The 20967-nt window shown below is 35.3% G+C and overlaps 1 protein-coding gene and 1 long non-coding RNA gene across 2 annotated transcripts in view; one reads left to right on the top strand and one right to left on the bottom strand.

Moving 5' to 3' along the window:
• Positions 1-2635, top strand: part of LOC309647428 — an 85978-nt gene extending 83343 nt beyond the window's left edge. The window contains exon 2 of the long non-coding RNA XR_014256046.1: positions 378-2635. This is a non-coding gene — a long non-coding RNA (uncharacterized lncRNA). The remainder of the gene's footprint in view (positions 1-377) is intronic.
• Positions 1-20967, bottom strand: part of GPC5 (glypican 5) — a gene marked incomplete at its 5' end in the record, with an annotated part of 1365225 nt that overhangs the window by 413060 nt on the left and 931198 nt on the right. The window lies entirely within an intron of this gene.

The following is a 20967-nucleotide window of genomic DNA, read 5'->3' on the forward strand; positions in this document are numbered from 1 at the left end:
AAGTGAATGGTTCAAGGTCCTCATTAGCTCTCTAAGCAGTTTGATGATGTTCAAACAACTTCTAAGAGTTTCTTCAAAAGCCACTTAAGAAAGGCTGGCTCACATATCACATCACAAAGTATTATTGACAGATGGAAACTGGAATTGCTGTCTTACAGTTGGGAAATGGAGGCCTCTTCCTCCAGCTTTTATGAGAAAGGACAGCCCAAGTGGCTTGAAGCCTACTTAGTATGGTGGGTACCAAACCTTCAATTAACACCTCATATTTGGTACCCTCTTGCAGCCTCTCAATTGAATCAAAGTGTAATCTGTCTCATTTTCAGAAGGACCAATACTCTACTCACTGATTAATCTTTACTCGATGGTGTTTATGCCAGCTTTATTTATTTTTTTAAACTTTAACTCAATATCCCACATCAGGAACCATAGAATTTCCAGTGACCACCATTCTGCTCTTGACCACTGTTTAAACCTTCAAGGAGAGATTGAGCAAGAGCAAAATAAAACTTTATCACTTTTTTATTACTGCATCATTGGCTTTTGATTAGAAGATAAATCAGCTATGGTCTAAAGTCCTGGCTGTTATTGCTTCTATAAACTGTACATTTTACAACCTCGGTAAGATGGAGATGTAGCAAGAATAGTATACTGAAAGATCAAAATCTCAAGTGATATATTGTTAACCATTGTTTTAATCCTATATTCTTTAATTTACACCATAATGGTCTGAGACTATTTAGAGATGAACTGAATGCATAAACTTCTCTGAAAGTAAATGGGGAGATCAGTCTTTATTACTTGATGGGGTGATTTTATATACAAAAACTAGGACAGACTCATCGTTATCAATCTAATGCTTATTTTTGCTATCATTAATACCACTGTTTTCCAAAGCATTCTAAGTAAGTTTGCCCAGATATGCAAGGTTATTTCACCATTGAAATTATCCTAGTGGCCACATAGGGAGACTTTACTGTTTAAGATGAATGTTTTTTAAGGATCATCTTTGGGCTGAAGTTTTGTGATAAAATCCCCGCTGCCATAGGCGTGGAACTCAGGTATTTTTTTTTTTAATCACCTCTTTTTCAAATGCTGAAATGAAATCAAAGTGACTTTTTGAGGACAAAAACAACAGAGTTTTGCCTGAAGAAACCTCAGTGATTCAGTCCATGTAGAAATGATGTGGCCATCCACCTCAGGAATAATAGATAAATAAATCATGGTTAGGTTTTCAAGTCTCAAAACAGTGTTGACTCTATAGGAGCTCATCTAATTTGTAAAGTATATAGAATATCACTCCCTGAGTATGATAAAATATAAACACTAGGTCAAGTGAAATCACACTGTCAAATTGTTTGACATCCAACTAAAAATTCATGTTGAAATAAATTTCATGTAGCCTAATTCAAAGAAAAAAGCTACTGATCTTTTTCTTTATAGTCTATATTCCACCTATATGTGAGATTATTTCATCAGAAGCAATATTCCATTAGAACTGCTTGAATGTTAGAATAGCTTCATAAAATTTCTTCCATATCTGTTATAAAAATTGTTGTTAATAGCATACGCATTTGTACAGTGTTTGTGTTGCATGTCTCAAAGGTTCGCGTGAGAATTTTATTTTATAATTGACTGCATATTAAATTATGTTTGACCTTCGAAAACCTGATAGTATTTCTACTTTTTTGGAGGAGAATAAATTTGCAAATTCTGGCTTCTCTCCTTACATTGGCTGCTGGGAAACACAGGAGTGAATATGCCATCTGTTACAGTTACTTTACTAGTCATTGTTATCAGCTTATTTGCCTCATTCCTTTATGTTTATTCTGAACACATGTAACATTTAAATATGTATGTTTATATATAAAGACTATAGGTTTGGATATATAAATATATATATGTAAATCTATATATATCTACATAATTATAATCTTCAAATGATTTTGGGTAAGGGATAGAGTACCAACAAACAAATATATATTGGGTGTAATTCTAATTCTGTCATGATATACTATATAATTAAATGCTTTAATGTGACTTTCAGAAATTTGTTTCTATTATTAATGACATGTATAATCAATATCACTATTATGCAATACATAACTTCAAATTTCTCCGCCATGCTAAGTGGAATACATTTTATACCACACAGGTTGTAGTGTAGAGTTGTGGAGGCCGTGCACTGCTTAACTCCACAGGTTCCACTAATCTCATAGTCTAAAATAGCACCACTTGGGCTTGCCCCATGCGTAAGCAACGTGACTGAACGTTGGCCGCATTATGTGTAAGTGCACAGCTCTCCAAAGAAACTCAATAAGGTTGTAATGTATTAAGGCATTCTTGACTCTGAATCCATTGCTAAACTAATCATGGTGAAATTGATGGGAAATAAATGCAGACAATTTCCATTTATTAAAACTTCTCTGACTTTCTTTCTTTAGGACTGATGGATAAAAGTAAAGCAGCACAAAGATGACAGATTCTTACTAAAAATTTATGGATTTTGTGATTTATTTACCCATAAATTTATTCCTGACTCTATAAACGTGTTTCTGCAAGATCTATCTCTAACTGTTTGGTGTAAAAATATGGAAATTTTCATGGCAGACATAAAAGATAGACCCGTTAATAAAAATTTAAGTAGGCATCATTTGATACAATTGGTTCACATGGATAGAGTGGGCCTTAAGCAATGCATAAAACTCGGTATTTGAAGTAAAATAGGGTAGCTGCGCTAAAGTATGAGGGGTTATGGAAATACCCTGTTCTCTCTAGTCAGACATGAGTGATACATTATGCAACTTTGACCAAGTTATTCAACCTTCTTGTATCTCATTGCCTCCTTAGAACACTGACTGATGACACCAATACTATCCTCATCCTGCAGTTGTTTACTAGAATGATGCCTGCAAAGTAGTCAGCACTACCTAGCATTTACTAGCTATTCCCACTCCTCCTTTGAATTCAAAATGCAACAAAATATAACAGACAAGAAAAAAAATGACAATTGAGTGTGCAAAGGGCAAAGATTCCTTCTTCCTGAGAAAACCCTAAGTCCAATAAATTCAAATGCAAAACAATTTAAAATTTTATTTTAATACTACACCTTAAAGGAATGAAAACTTTGGAATTAAAAAATGTGACATTTCAGAGATAAAAAAGCTTTATGTCTTATAATTAGTAAATATTGCTTATGGAAACTTATCTGGAAAGATTAACCCTAAACTAGGGGAAATGTAAATAAAGGTTACTGAATATTATTTTGTGTATCTGTGTTATAAGATGAACAGCACAGTATCCTATAACTGAGGAGCTCTTAAAATTAACAAGTGTCCTCTAAACGGAGATCATTTAACATACAAATATAGTTTGATACAGGATAAGTATCAAATTACAAATTTGATATCAAAGTATCAAATACAGTAGCTTTATCCTAAAGCAATAAAATTCCACTCATTGTGCAGATAAAGCAGATGCTAGTGAGTGATGAGGGGGCAGTGGTAATAGACTCTCAGAGATGGGAGCGATGTGGCAACCCTTACCCTTTGCTATGAGGAAGATGAGACAAAGAGGTTAAGCGTCTTGTCCAAGAATAGAGTTAGGTCTTAACAGACCAGGGAGCCCATCTACTTTCTGGGTATAAGGAGCAACCCAGGCAGCTGATGCTCATCGAGTGTGCAGCAGAGAACTGCAACAGGCCCAGTTCAAAGAAAACAAAATTAACATCTTCTATTGAAAACCTGATGTTCTGTTTATAACCCTATTTGTCTTATAAACTTTAATGAATGGTGATCTAAATCTTGGGATAATTTTGATGTTTTCCTCATGCAAATCTGGTTCATCTGAGATTTCCAGTAAGCTCTATCCCTGCTCCTTTATCCTCTGAACCAAAACAGGTCCTGAATGGCCCTGGCACAGGTCCTTTACAGTCTGGTACTGCAAATTCAAAAAATAGATACATTGTCCGGTATGCTCTCATCTTTGCCATGCTTCCTGAGAGATGCTTTGTACTTTTTTTTTTTTTTTAAACTACAACAAAAAACATTCTTTTGAGGACCTCACCCAATCATGTGGTTTTAAATACCATCTATATTGGAACGACTCTCAGACTTATTTTTCCAGCACAGATCTCTCTCCTGAACTCTAGACTATAGACCTAGATGGTCTACTATACATCTCTACATGGATGTGCAATAGGCATCTCAAATTTAACATTTTTAAAACCAAATTACTGCTCTTTTCTCCAAAAAACTGCATCTGCAGTCTGTCCTGTTTGAGTTAATCTCAACTCCATCCTTCCAATTACTCAAGCCAAAGATCTGAGAGTTACCTGGACCCTTCTTTCATACTCTACATTTCATTCATTCCAAAATCCTCCCCCTTCATCATGGATCTGATTCCTACCATTTTCACCACCTCTACTGATGTCACGTTGGCTCACTTCACCATCATCTCTCACCTCATATGTTACAAAGCCTCATACTTTGTGCCTTGGTTTCCACCTTGAACCCTGTGTCTAGACTCAGTGAGGAAGCCAAACAGAATGATGCTGTGAAAATGTAAATCAGACCACATGAGTCTTCTGGCTCAAAACCCTCCAATGGCTTCCTCTGTCACTCTGATTAAATGTCCAACACTCACTCTCATTTGCAAGGCCCCACACAGTTTGGCATCCTGGTCTTTCTCTTGACTGCATTTCCTGATAGTTGCCTGGTCCTTCTCTCAGGTCCAGCCGCACGGCATCCCAGCTGACCCTCAGATATTCTGGGCCTTCAAGCCCTTCCATTTGCTGTTTCCTTTACCTCCCTCTCTCAGGTCTTTCCTCAAATATCACCTAATCAGAGAACTTCTCTCTTAGTCTATTTGGGATGCTAGAAGAAATGACCATAGCCTGAGTGGCTTAAGGAACAAATATTTATTTCTCATAGTTCTGGAGGCTAAGACGTCCAAGATTAAGCCACCAGCATATCTGGGGGCTGGTGAGGACCCTTTTCCTGGTGTGCAGATGGCCATCTTCTCACTGTTTCCTCACATGGTGGAGAAGAGAGAGTGAATGAGCTCTATTATTTTCTCTTCTTCTAAGGGCACCAATTCCACCATGAGGACCTCACCCTCATGATCAACTCACCTCCAAAGGCCCCCATCCATAAGTATCCTCACAGTGGAGATTAAGGTTTCAACACATGAATTTTGGGAAGACAGAGACATTCAGTCCATAGCACCTTCCCTTACCAGTCTATTTAAAATTAAACTTTCCCTTTGACACACTCTCTATTCCCTTTTCCTGCTTCATTTGGCTTCATAGCACTTATCATCCTTCATCACACTATATATTTTAATTATTTTGTTATTGTCTGTCCACCTCAACTATATTATAAGCTCTATGAGGGCAGGAATTTTTGTCCTTTATATTAATTTTTATGCTTACACCTAAATCATGGCCTGAAACACAGGAAAAGCTCAATACATATTTATTGAATCAATTAATACATTTTTCTGTTCCAAACAAATCTTATTATTTTACAATTTTCTTTCCTGTGCTTTCATCTGAGCATCTTTCCTGTATATTTTGAGTCTACAGAGAATGCATTTTACTTAGTTTCACCAAATATAAAGCTTACAGGATTTATTTCTCATTCTCCTTGATGTTTTTGATTGAATTCCCGAAGAAGAAGAAAATGCTGACTTATACAGTCATGTGCATGGAGAAAATCTTACCAGTATGTTTTTAAGACCAATTGTTTCTTCCTTTGCAATGTTTCTAAGTTTCAGTCATATTTCACAGCCTCCCAGCTAGTCTCCCTAACTCTAATACTTTTCCTGTAATACATCTTGTACCTCCAACTGGGAAAACACAACTTTTACTTATGTCACCCTGGGAATCTAGAATTCTCTATTGCATTTTTAGATTCTTCTATCTAGGATCCAAGGTCCCTGAGGTTTGTGTTCTTAGCTCTTACACATATTTTTACTTTCAGACACACTCTAATATTCTTCTTCTACTTCAGTTAAGACTTTCAGTCTCTTCTTGCCCCTCTCCATTTCCTCTAATCAGTCTTCAAGACCTAGTTCAGCTGCACCTTCTCCTTATAGCACTTGCCAATTATTCCAGGGAACATTGATCTCTTCCTCATTGGAATAACTACTGAACTACTGTATTTTTAGTGTGAGACATAATTGAGCATTCAGTTGTTCCCTAGGACTACTTTATAAGCTCCTTAAACACTATGTAAGGATACAAATTGCTTCATTATTTTCTGGGACATGTTATCTTAAAAGCTAGTGTTTTTCTTTTTTTTCATCTGACAGAACAAAGTTCCTAGCTCACATTGACTGCTTAATTTTTCCTTGATGAATGAAAGAGAAAGGAAACGGGCGGGGTGGGGGGGGGGGGATCGGAAAGGAAAGAAAAAGAAAGGAAAGGAGAGGAGGGAAGAAGAAGGTGGCCAGTAGTGACCTTATTTTTTTGAGTTCTATGTATTTTGTTTAATTGCCTTGTGTAATCCACACTTTTTTCTTCTTAAAACACATTGACTTTTGTGAAGAGACATAAAATTAAATGCCTATTAACTTTTAAGGACAATGCAATAAAAACATGATACAAATCATGACTTTTACATCCAAAGAAGTAATTGGTATTATATAAATGCAATTGAAAAGAAAGGATTTTATTGTACAGTTGTGTTATTATTATGGCATGTTCAGGTAGATTATATGATAAACCAAATTAAGATTGTTTATACTCAAATGACTTATTCATAACGAATGACTATATTATATTACGTCTTTTAAGAAGTACCTCAAATGCTTTTACAGGAATTTTATTGAAATTCTACCAGTTTTTGTGCTATTTGGTGGAGATATAAAGATAAATTTAAAACCTGGACTTCAACTTCAAGGAAATCACAATCTAAGGGAAAGAGAAATGTCCTTCCTATTTCCACATTATGGTTTTTTGTTTATAAACAAACTATAGTTCACTAGAGGTTTTAAATTAGGGAGAAAGAAAAAAAGAAAAAAAAAGTGGAATTTCAATTTTAAATATTAATAAAAGAAGCCTGCAACACGGGTTATATACCAAAATCTGTCAGAGATAACATGCATGCATTTCACAGGATTAACAGAGAATAAAGGTAGAATATTATTAAACAAAGCAAAGGAAATTTTGAAAGTAATATATGAATTCAAAAGAACATTTTAGAATGGTAAAATATTTGGTGCATCCAGGCCATTGATTCCCTGCAACAGATTTCTCATTTGGCCCCAGTGAACAAACATCCAGCTGCCAAGGGGAAATCTGTCATATTTGAACCAAATTCCTCTGTGCCAAGAACAAGGTCAGAAGAAAAGGAAAGGAATATCCTGTCACTTATTGGATTTGACAGTAAATTACTCTTTGATGAACAGATGGACTTGAAGTGATTTAAATTCATAACCAAAGTGTCATCATGAGGAACAGTGATTTGGAATCCTCTGGCAACATGTGAGTGACGGATATATCTTGAACACTAGTCACCAAATCCTGTCTTGCTCCCTGAGAGCTGGTCCACCATCAAAGGAAGTGTATCGACATGCTACCAAAACTATATGGACAGGTCCGGAGGTGTGTGATTCATTTCTGTAATATCTTTCCTGTACAAAGATATTGTTTATAGATATTGTTTTCAATAGGATGTGGAGACTTTAAAAAGCAAAGCTGTTACTTAATTTTACAAAAAAAGAAAACATCTTTTTTTTGGACAAAGTCGATAAAACACATTAGTAAATATGCATATATGTGAACATGCTAAACTAGAAACCTTTTATGATAACATTAGAGTAGAAGGATTAGTAACAATAGCATCATTCAAATCTCCTAGAGTAGGCATCCACAGAGTATGTGGGTCTTTCAAAGGCAGTATGTATCCAGTGCTAAGAAAGAGCTCAGTATATGTTCTTCTCATTGTGTTTACTAATGTGATGGTGGTGATGACACTGACAACGACAAAGAAGGTTCTGGATATGCATATGCTGAGAGGCAAGGAAAGATTGTCTAAATACGAATCTGCAGCCCATTTATCGAGAGACCCAGAGCTCTTTTTCAAAATACGCTTCTTCTTTCTCTGTTTTCTCGTCTTCCTTGCACCCTCCCTTTTTTCTCCCCTTTCCTCTTTCTCTTTCCCTTCTTTCAACAATAAATAAATTGCTAGCATGTGTTAAGTAATATGCTATATTTTAGAGATATAAATATGTACAATGAGTGTTCCCTACCTTTCAACAATATGTAGACCAGTATATTGAATTAGGCGTGTTTAAAATCAAGTGTAATTTATGAGGGACATAACAGAAGTTTTTCTATTTAGAAACTTTCCCTATATGAACATATGTTCTAAAGTAAATTGGATTCCCTCACTGTAATGTTTCTGAAGATGGAATCATTTTTTTAACTTGTGGAAATGCTTTGAAGGACTGAATTACTTAAACCTCAATTAGTCACGTTAGAGTTAGAAACAGCACGTCGGCACCTGGCACAATAGGCATAATAAAGGGCAGGAAGGAGGTAATAGTTCTGTGTGGGATGGCATAAAAATAGCCAAGATTTTATCAAAAGGAGATAATAGTCTAGCTTAATCTTAAAAGGTAATAAACCAAGAATTGGGGATGAGAGGAAAGATGCATGGCAGAAGCATATAATTAGATCATAGTAAGCATAGTTTCAAAGATAGTAAAAAGCATGTGAATAAGACTAAGCCATTTGGCAAGGATGGACTGTGGAGTTCAAGGGAGAAAAAAGGGCTAAATGTGAGTTAGAGTTGGCGAGATACACAAAGCCAAGTTATGACAACACTTGACTATTGTGAGGAAGAGATGGACTTTATCCTATAGTCTTGGGAGAGTTCTTCCAATGTTATAAGATGGGGGTAGCCTGACTGCCTTCATATTTTGTAAAGAGCCCTCTGGTACGTAAAGCAGTGGTCACAAAAGGGGACAATTTTGCTCTTCAGAGGACATATGGAAATATCTGGAGATATTTTTGACAATCACAACCTGTTGTAAGGAAGGGTGCTGCTGGTATTTAATGGGTAGAGATCACAGATGTGGCTCAATGTTTTCAAATGCACAGGACAGCCCTCATAACAAAGAATTATCTAGTCCAATATGCAGCAGTGCTGAGGTTGAAAACCGGGATAAAGAAAACAGACTGTGGTGGTGAAGTGGGAATACAGAAAATGAATTAAAAGAGAGCAGTTTCAAGACTGTAAGGATACCAGTCCCTTGGTATCTGAATAAGATATTTAATAAGAGGTTAGGGATGGAGTGGGAGGTTGCTGTTAGCAAATGTAAGCTTTTATATATAGAATGGATAAACAACAAGGTCCTACTGTACTGCACAGAGAACTATATTCAATATCCTATGATAAACCATAATGAAAAAAATATTTTAAATATGTATATATGTATAACTGAATCACTTTGCTGTACAGCAGAAATTAACACAATATTGTAAATCAATGATACTTCAATAAAAATATTAAGAAAAAAAAAGAGGTTATGGAAATGCTGGTGGGCGTGTGGTCTGTGCAGTCACACAGGGCTCCACACTCAGAAGTGCCCACATTTGGTTGAATGTTCTGTTATCGCTTTACAGACACTTTTAGTATCTTTGAACAAGGCATCTACATTTTCATGTTGTAACCAGTCCTAGGTATTGGATTTTTAGAGTTGTTAAGGAGGGTGAATGCTGGATATGGGGTGCTGAAGGAAAGAAAGGAAATTTACTTAATGACGAGTCTCTGAGTAGTACTGTTATTAGCTAAGAGAAACAGGAGGTTCAGCTTTTGGGGAAAAGATAATGAACATAGTTCGATATACACTGATTTAGAACCACTTGTATATTCAAGTAAAATTATGCAGTAGACAGTATGCTGAGGCCTGGAGAATTTTAGGAACAAGGTACCTCTAGGTAACATTCATTAGTGTTAAGAATCTAAGCTCTACAGCAGAGAGGAAATGACCTACAGTCATATGGCAGTCAATATCTGGAAAAATTCACTTCTGGCTAACATAAACACTTTATTATCACGGAATATAGTTAGTAGTTATATACTTAGTTCAAAATACACAGTGATTATCTCATCCTTTTTGAGATATTAAAATATGTTTACATAAATAAAAGAATTTTTAAATAAAAATATATTTGTATTTGAATGCTTGTGTTTTCTGTTTTTTGAAAGTATTTTAAATGTTTAGAAGTTTGTGTTTTAATAAAAGGACCCAAAAGAAATGTACTCTTCTTCCTTAAAAAACCCCGCATTTTTGGTAATCTATAATATGCAGCAAATATGAGCATTTAGCTGAAATAGTAATAGTATGTTTAATTTTTCTGAAGGGTCTTGAGACATTGCAATTACAGATGCTAAAATTTATAGCTTAGATTTTAGTAGCTGCTAGCCCTGAAATGGACTGTAAAAATATTTTAACAAAAATATATACAATTTCAGAAGCAAAAAGGCTTTAAAACTTAAAAAAGTTTTTTCATATCTCAGAATTTGGGCAGTAATTATAACCTTACTTTAACTAATGGACTAATTTTTTTTTCCACACCTCTGATCGGTCATTTGGTATCTTTTGTGTCTTACTCCATTAAAATCCATTTGTAATATGTAATATTGATCATAAAATCAGTATGCTTCTGTGTTCCATGGATACTGCTTACACAAGAGTTGTTTACAAAACATGTTTCTAGAGGCATGATAGACTGATTACACTTGAAGCTTACCTATTTTTCTGGTATTAGTTGAATTTTTCCAAATAAATGTTTTCAGAGATTACATATGAAATGTGTATAGTGCATTTCCTAAGGGAAAACTGAAAGTTTTCTTACCTTTAAATATTTCTATTCTGTTCCCTCAGAGCAGAATACTGGGATAAACTGAGGTATCATAATTGTATCAATATTTATGAATGGTCACAGCTTAAGCTAGTCCTAATGGCCACCCTCAGTGAAACTAATTAAGTCACCAAGTTCCTTCAGTCTTCAGTTTCCACTATTAAAATTTCTGTCTGACTGTGGAGCGCTGGTGTTCACACTGTTTCCAGTATGGGGAAGATGACTACTTCTCCCTTCCTTGTTCTGAGTTCATACTTCTTTTTCAACCTGTATTAGATCTATAGCATCTGCAAATTAAGTGAGTGATATTGAGACAAAAGATACAGCTCCCATCTCTAAGGATATTAGCATTTAGTGGAGCTCTCATTACCAGAGCTTATTTTATTGCTAAATAAAACTAATTGGTACAGCTATTTCTTATAATGTCTTTTTAAGTAGAATGCCATTTTTTTTTCCATTTTATACATGTATACTGGTAAGGGATTAATGCCCAACATACATAAGCAGCTCGTACAACTCAACATGAAAAAAGCCAAACAACCCGATTTAAAAATGGGCAGAAGGACTGAATAGACATTTTTCCAAAGAGGAAATACAGATGATCAACAGGCACATGAAAAGATGCTCAACATCATTAATCATCAGGGAAATGCGAATCAAAACCACAATGAGATATCACCTCACAACTGTCAGACGGCTATCATCAAAAAGAACACAAATAGCAAATGTTGGCGAGGACATAGAGAAAAGGGAACCCTTGTTCCCTTTTTGAGAAACCCTGGAGGTTTCTCAAAAAACTAAAAATAGAACTACCACATGACCCAGGATTTCAATTCCTGGGTATATATCCGAAAAAAAACCAAAAACACTAATTCGAAAAGATACATGCACCCCAATGTTCATAGCAGCCTTATTTACAATTGCCAAGGTATGGAAGCAACCTAAGTGTCCATGAACAGATGAACGGATGAAGAAGATGTGGTGTATATATACAATAGAATACTACTCAGCCATAAAAAAGAAAGAAAATTTGCCATTTGCACCAACATGGATGGACTTGGAGAGCATTATGCTAAGTGAAATGAATCAGACAAAGATAAATACTGGATGATATTGCTTATATGTGGAATCTAAAAAATACAACAAACCAGTGAATATAACATAAAAGAAGCAGACTGACAGATATAGAGAACAAACTAGTGGCTACCAGTGGGGATGGAGGGGCAATATAGAGGTGGGGGAGTGTGAGGTACAAACTATTGGGTATAAGATAGGCTCAAGGATGCCCTGTACAACATAGGGAATATAGCCATTATTTTGTAATTACTGTAAATGGAAAGTAACCTTTAAAATTGTATAAAAATAATTTTTTTTAAAAAAATCACTGAAAAAGTAAGAAGTAGAAAAGTGCTAAACAGCAAAATTCTCTTTTTTTCCTGAGATATTGAGTTTTCTTCATTAGCTAGGATAAAGACTCCATCTTTGGCATCATAATTAGGCTCCAAATATGGGCAAGTGTGTACCCTATCAAGACAAATCACACTAGCATGAAACCTCTTTGAGGGCAGGGACCTTGTCTACCCTGCTCACTGTTTACCGTTAGTCCTGTTCCTGTTACATCATGGATACACTATGAGTGTTTATTATGATAAGTAATTCCAGGTCATGATGCCTGTCATGAATCTGCTAGGACACTGTGCTGAGGAAACGCAAAAGACCGTTTCTGTGCCTTGAATCTAGGATTATATTCATGAATCCATAAATTGACTCATGAATGGATCCTCAGGGTCCATACTTTCTAGAAACTACTACAGGGAAGCAAACACAAAGATAGTCAAGCCATACTGCTTATGATTAAAAGCAAACAAAAATACTAGGAAAGTAAATCAGCTTCTAGTAATGCAATGTCCAAGTCATACTTATGAAGGAATGCTTGAACTTCGTAAAAGGAAAGAAGATGTCCAAGGATAAATAACTTGTTATAAGCATGGAGATAAAATTACCCAAGTATCTCTTTTGATTTGAGCTTGGACAAAGCGGTTGAAACTAAGGGTAGGTATTTTTAACCATGGAAATGTACTTAACCTTGGTTTGATCTGGGTATCCTGGGATGTAGTTAGAATTCCTTCTGTGACCCTGAAAATAGTGCTGTTGAAAACTGCAGAGCCAGATGGATCACATCAGACAGATCGCACTTGGTTTACATGACAATGGAGATTTCTGTCATTAACAAGGACTGTGTAGCCTCAATAAGGATGTGCTCAGTCCTTGCTGCAACAAGAAGTAGGTAATTTTAAATGTAAGACATATACAGTCATATTTTCTAACATTTATGTAAAAATGACAGCCCAGACTGACAAAGAAAAAAAATGTGGTGTTACAATTCCACCTTGCCATCCTTTATGATGCCATGTTTCCGTTTCCTTGAAAGACATGCATGCATTATTTTAAGAAGGATTAGGGAGACAAGACAGTATGATTTCCTTTGCACCGCACCTTTGCAATTTCCATCAGAGTATTTTGGGAACTTTAAAATATTTCGATGCCATCGTCAGGAATATGTTTTCCTAAGAAATTACAAAGACTTAAACTTAGTTTGTGTGATTGCACTTTCTCTCTGTTCAGTTGATTTGTTCATCTTCCAGTCTGTACAGGGCTCCTGTTGTTCCATGAACCAGTGTGACTTGGTCAACCTAGGCTTCCCACTGCTTACTTTCAGTTCAACCTATTTTTCATGTTTATGTTCACACCACCACCTAGAAGTCCTCTGTGTGCTGATTTGGATCGAAAACTTTATGAGTGTCAAGATTAAGTTAGTAGGAAACACAGTTCATGGGTAATTTTCTATTAGAAGGCCCATTATTTATATACCCAGTAAGTTGGAACTTGATTTTAAATGTCATATACAATTTAAACTGGAGAATTACAACAAGCAATATTTATATTATATTTGTAAGACATTTCACATTTTGGAAGGTGTACTTTCCTTCACACATTATCCTATAAAATAAGGGATGATCAAAAATAATTGTATTCATATTAATTAAGGATGAAATGCCATTAGAGGATTATATTGGTATTTTCATCACAGTCCCCAATAGCTGAGATAAAGCATAGCAGTGTGGCATACGGTCTGAAGAAGGACATAGGCTCTGGAGCTAGTTTTGCCTCTTTTGAAATCCAGCCCTGGAATTTCCTTTGTATGTGTCCTTTGGCAAGTAATTAGTAGAGCTGGATTTAGCCTTCTGCACCAATTTCCTTACCTATTAGATGAGAGTAAAACCGTCTTTCTTCTAAGTTTACCCTATTTTAAATGTGAATTAATGCAATGAACAAAGCCAGGCACATATCATGATGTCAAATCGATAGCTATTATTTAAATTCCTTTCTATTTCAATAAAAAATTTAAAAAAGAAATTACCAAAAAATAAAAAAAATCCTTAGATATTTTAGAAAAATAAATTCCTTTCCAAACTTCAGATGTATTTCCATTGAATCCTTACTTATTAAAGTATTTTTATTCTACTCCTCCTAAGAACTTTAGCTACTTTTGTTGTTGTTAGTATGGATTTAATGCACATTTCTGTATGTGGGCTTTTGTTCAAAAGTGACTTTACAACAAGGTTTCTTTGGTAACTAGGACTTGTTAAAAATAATCATAGTTATTCTATATTTAGACCTATAAGTTAAAGCTCACTGTCTCTTTTTAATATACATTCTGCCATTGTTTCTATAATTCAGAAATTTTAACACTTCCTTACACTTCCCTCCTTCAAGGTGTTTCCACCACAATTTTTAAAAGATAAATACCTAAGTAACTGTAATATTTACCTAATAATTAGAAATTTACTAATTTTAACTGTACTATTATTTGTATTAGGATTGTATCATATTTGTCTGTCTGGCATCGTATCCCTGTTCTGTTAAGTTCCTGATGCTACACAATAGGACATATTCTTGTTTGTTTGCAAAACATTTATTACCACATATCAGAAACATTTGTACTAAACCTATGATTTATAAAAACCAAATACTTAGATTCCACTTGTATTTCCAGAATTTGAATCCACTTAAGGTTTATGGATATATATATAAATATATATAGGCTTGCCTTCTGATCTTTTGCCAGTTTTGCAGTAACTCCAAATGTTGGTAATTCCATGATGAACATAAAAATAGCTGAAACTTACATCAGCCTTTACTGACACTTATTAACTTCTCTAAAAACAAGATCATGGTAGAGGCTTTTATTATAGACTATAATTACATATTTTTAAATACCTTGTGCTGATAGTGGCAAATACATAATATATATCATTATGCTACCTATTCCTTATGATAGAAATCTTGACTGTCATATAAATAAGACTAGCTTGAGTCCCATCCTGCATGGCACTAAAATTATTTTGGTGGTTATTTCTTTGTTGAAGTGTCGAGATAGTATACTACCTTCTACGTGTACCATCCTAATGAACATTTTAGGAAGGGTGATGTGAAGGAAATAGACCAAGTTTCCATAGAAAGCTAGAAACCTACGCAGATGTCCTGGGTAGGCCTAGCCCGGATTGCTCATCTCATTTCACCAGGGGAATCAGTCAGGTAACTGATCTGTAATGCACTGCGGAACCCACAGAAATCTATCAGGACACTGGCATTTGGCGCTCAGAAGTAATATGACAGAAATTGATTTGAATCCTGCCTGCCACTGAAGGTACAGTTGTTGTTTTTTGAGGTAGAAAGAACCAGAAAAAGTATCGACACCTACTGGAGCCATTGAGATAAATGCTAATAGGGGGTATCTTAGTACATGTACACATAATCCATTAAATTGTACTGTTATTTAAACTTGGAGTAAAAAGAATAGGTTCCCAAGAGTCAATATTTTTCATATTAAAGATAATAAATAACCTTCACAGAGGACTTCCTCAGTGCTGGCAACTGGCTAGAAGCTTTACCTTCTTTATCTCATTTTATTTTCCCACAATAACTTATTGATAGTCCATATTAAGGATGAAAACAACTAAGACTTAGAAAAAGAAGAAAGGAAGCCTGCTGACTGTTACAGATAGGTTCTAAAGATACAGAGCCTCTTCTGGGGCCTCAGGTCAGGGATTAATCTCGTAAACACAAGGCTTTATGACGTCACCCAGCTGTGATACATGGCATAATCCACATATTGTCCTTGTTTTTAGACTTGGGTGGTCAGTTTTACAAGTTCTTCTCTTTATCACTTTATGGAGTAAACATCAACCAGTCTGCTGCTTCCGTTCAGAAGTTTGTCCTTATATGGGTATGCCTAAATAAACTGGTAAACTGAAATACTCCATCTCTGCTTGTGCTGCTGGGGTGCAAGATACAAGCCCCCTCCCAACTTCTCTTCTTCAAAGTTCCCAGTTTTTCAAGATTCATTGTAAATGTAGATTAGGGGAAGAAAATGTTTTACTTCTGCAATTCTCTGAACGATTCACTAGTTCTGTTTAGTTATACTTTCCTTTATTTAAGGTCTGACATACAGATCTTTCTGCTTTTGATTTTAATTTATTAGACTATGATTAATGTATAATAACAAACTATATTTGTTTTTTTCTTTTGTTAAAGGGTTGAAATATAGGTCTTTGGGGCCTTGGTTTTTAATTTATTAGACTATGATTAATGTATAATAACATTAAAGTATACCTATGATGTTGTATTGTTTTAACAGTATGGTCATAAAAACATATGCTAAATAGTTGCTTTTGTTTTATTCAATGCACGTGGAGGAAGGTTACCTTCAAAATGTAATACTCAAGTCAAAATTCCATTGCTTGCGTGATTACTATTCTTGATTTTCAGTATTCTTGAAACACTATAAACTGACATTACGCCCTACTCAACTGTTTTTTTGAACTCTTTAATAATTATTCCATTTCACTTCTATCTTTAGCTAATCTGTTCACTGTGTTACACACTGCTTAATGTCTAAGCAGAAAAAACAAAACCTGTAGATTGTTTCATTCTAATAAAAACACTAGGCACAATGCCATGTATTTCTACTTAGCATAGATTAATATTTACACTCATATTTCAACATAAAGTGCAGATAGTAGATAATATGGGTTTTCCATGTTCTATATGTGATTGTGAGTCTCCCTAGGAGCAGAGAGTGGGCTGAAGGACCCACATAACTCAATGACACAGGAGGGCCACATCTGGGAGCTGGAAACGAGGAGGAGAGGAGTAAAAGAACAGTGGCCTTTCTCAGCCCAGTAGCATGCTAACAAGTGGTTGGGACTGCATATGCTCTTTAAAAATGATAACCACTATCGTTATTTTTGTTTCATCTTTTGTTTGAGATCTAACTGGCTTTTTCTCTTTAACTACAAAGCCTTGAACATCACGTTTTTGGAATACATTTGGACTGATAAGAGTCTTGGGAAGATTTATTGGTAGAAAAACTGAGCTTCCATACAATTGGTTGTAAAGAGAGTGCAGAGCCTGCATGTTATGTGAGAATTACCGGAACAGTCTTAGAATATGTGGATGAAGTTCCACAACACATGATCTGACTTTGCATCTCTCTATTCTTATAGGTCATAGCCCTCCCAGTGGGCACTTCTGCAATAGCCAACAGAATTAGCTTTACTGGGGGTTATAACTGCATTGGCTCCATCACTCAGCAATGTCTCTTTCATATCATTAAGTAACAATCTTCCAAAGTTCTACAGCCAGGATAGATGGAGATTTAATATTGATTAATTCTATATGCTGAATATCAATCTTAAAGAGAATCTCTAAAGGCATTTTGAATGAACAATTCTTAAACCAAAGTGAAATACTAAAATCAACAAAATCTAATGGTATTTTTCCTTAGGCTCATTTTACCAATTATGCTGAATCTAACTCTATGTCCACGAAGATCACACTTTTTTCTTCTGAAACCATCTAATACATTTTAATATATAGGTAATATGGATATATATCACTGCAGTATTTACTAAGAATTTGCAAAACATTTTAAGAGTTTGAATTTGTTTAGACACCATTTAGTTATCTCATATATAACTTCAGATGGCTTTCATTTAGCATTTCATGTATCTGATTCCTAGCCAGTTTAAAAATCACATATAAGCTGGCTAATTTTTAAACAAAGTTAGATTTATTGTTGTACACTTTATAAGCACATTCTATTTGGGGTGTGATCCTAAAATCATAAATTTTCTATACTCTAACTTCCACATACCCTTCAACAAAAATTCAGAGAAAATACACATAAGTACTCTCTTCTCTTTAAATAGCAAAATAGATAAAACCAAGATCAATCAAAAATGAAGCTGTTAAAGAATAAGATGTATGAACTTTTAAAAATCTTAAAATATTTTAAAAGTCTCATTTTTAGTTTATTTAAAAAAGAACTGAAATAAATTATTTGTCTAACTTTTCAAATAATGTTTCCTTTGGGGCAAAAATAAGTAAAGCTGCATGTTCTACAACCACCTCTCTTAACTACTGTTCAATATATGCTGCATCATGAAAAAGATTTTATAATTTACTCAAAATTAAAATTGTCCATAAATAATTAGCAAATTCATAGTAAAGGATAATTATGAGAAAACTGATAGAAAATAATTCAAACTGTAATACCCTTAGATAAATCATAGTTAATTGCACATAAAAATTCATTAGCTTTATTTGGATACATAGACAACTAATTATGTTGAAAACCCAATGGAACTCTTAAACATCTGTTCATTTCCCAAAGCCCTGGAAGGTGGTCTTTTTTCTGGAAATCAAAAGACATCCATTAAATTTAAAAGATGTTTACATTTTGTATCATCTTTAAAAATTTGTTTGTTTGTTTTGCCTGCACCACCCAGCATGTGGGATCTTATTTCTCCAATCAGCCATCCAAGGATGGAACCCACGCCCCCTGCATTGGAAGCACGGAGTCTTAACAACTGGATAGCCAGGGAAGTCCCTCCTCTTTAAAATTTGAAGGCAATAATATGTGGAATTACTTGTCCAGTCAAAATAATCTACTACTATACTTTCAAAAGCATATAATTTTACTCTGTGGGACACAGATATCATTTGAGGTTTGTGAAGAAACGAATTTAGCTTTAACTATTGAGGGTTTTTTCATTACCTTATGATGAAACAAATGTTTTTAACCATCGTTATTCCTACAAATAATACATCCCTATCCCTCCCCGCCCCCTGCTCAAGCATCTATTCTTACTGTGTTCTAGTTTCTTCTCTGTTTAGGTTTAGGTTAATTTTTGTACATCTTATGTATACCTTATATTTCTTACTGTACATTTCTCTAGTAAATGTTCACATCTTCCTTTTTACTTAAAAGACCAAAGATACAGGCTATATTTTGCAATCATTAGACAGCTCTGAAAGTTGCTGGCTGTCATTGATAACACATAATTTCCTAAGTCTTTTATGTATTCCTCCACTGGAGGAATGCCACCTCAATCTGCTGAAATTGCACCTGCTAAGATGATCAATGCTTTTCTATTTGCCAAATCTATTCAAGCAATTTGGTCTTTCTCCTCGGGATCTCTGACTTACTGGACTATACGGACCATTCTTCTTCTGGAACCCTCTTCTTCATTTTTCTCAAAAGCAATTTTGCCCAGTCTCATCACAACTCTCTTTCAATGGATCCTTTCTTCCTCCACCTACCCCTCAATCTTGGAGTTCAGGAATCTACCTGCCCTCCCTCCCTCCACATGCTCTCCAGGGTCATCCTGTACACTCCTCTAGGTCTCTCTTATTCAACACTGACTTCCCTTCATAATTCAAATTTATGTATCTCGCTTGTCTGGTTTATACTGCTACTTGGGTTTTTATATCAGCTACTCAAATGAGCGCTAATTATAATTTTTGATACTATCTTTTAATACTGTCACTCTGCCATCCACATTGTTTCCTAAGCTGGAAACATCAATCATTCCAGTAGACTGATCTAACTGAGAGCAAGCATTGTGTCTTGGCCATTTTTGTATCTCCAGCAGCTGGTATAATACCTGACTCATAGAGGTTCTTCATTAAATATTTGTTGAATAATTAACTTTCCCCTTTCCCTTGCTTTTCACATCCAACTGATTCTCTTGATCTCTACAGTTTATTCTTGACTACAACAAATATGCCATCTCAAAAATCTATACATCTGAATTATATCCCTCTTCCAGAAAATACCTAGTATGCATTCATTCCTCCTGTATCCATGTATAGGTTTGAAAATTCCTGATTCCAATCTCAGTATCCCTCCAACTTTCCTGATTTGTCAGACCTTTGGACCCCATTTCATTTCCTACAAAGTTTGAGTCACAGGGTAGATTAACTGAATTCCAAGTCTTCCTTTCTAATTTTTTGTTCTCCCACCCCACCAAATAGCCACATGTGAGTTCCTACATCCAATAGCTGAGGACCACTGGAAAACAATATGAATCTGTACATGTATGGTTTTTAATCTCACTGGACCCCTCAGCATTGATCAGCAGTACTTTCCCTTGCAATTTGTCACCTCTCCATTTTCCTTAGCGATTGTTCAGATCTGTTGCTACTTTTCCCCATATCCTTCATCCCTCTCTTACCCAGAGATGATCGCCTTTACTAATTATTTTAGAAATCTGAAGCCATGACGGACATGAAAACCACCAACTCCTCCTAACTCCACCACCTACAAGTTGCTACTTGTGGCTATTTTAGGGCTGTTTTTCCTCCAGTCTCCCAGGATAAGGTCTGTTCAAGGTCAACCTATGCACAGCACTCTTAACCCTGCTCACTCCTGAATCCTCTTGCACTTTGCTTTATCAGTCATTTGTCTCTCCTGAGTCTTTAATGACTCCCTTTGCACCGACTTGTGCTCCTTGGATCAAATTATACTCAGCATCCTCAGTCTCTGGCTCTCACTAAATCAGTTACTGTGCTTGGCCCTGAACTGCTAAGTATTTCTAGATTTCCCTTCTTTTCTAAACTTTTTTAACCTTAATGCTTAAATTAGGTGATCTCATCTCCCAACTCTAAATTAAAAATTTTCAAATCTCTGTCTCTAGATTTGATAAAATCCATGCATTTCAGGTATGTATACCTAACTGCCTACTGGATAA

The sequence above is a fragment of the Balaenoptera physalus genome (assembly GCF_965194825.1).
Source record: "Balaenoptera physalus genome assembly, chromosome: 18".
NCBI classification, from domain to species: Eukaryota; Metazoa; Chordata; class Mammalia; order Artiodactyla; family Balaenopteridae; genus Balaenoptera; species Balaenoptera physalus.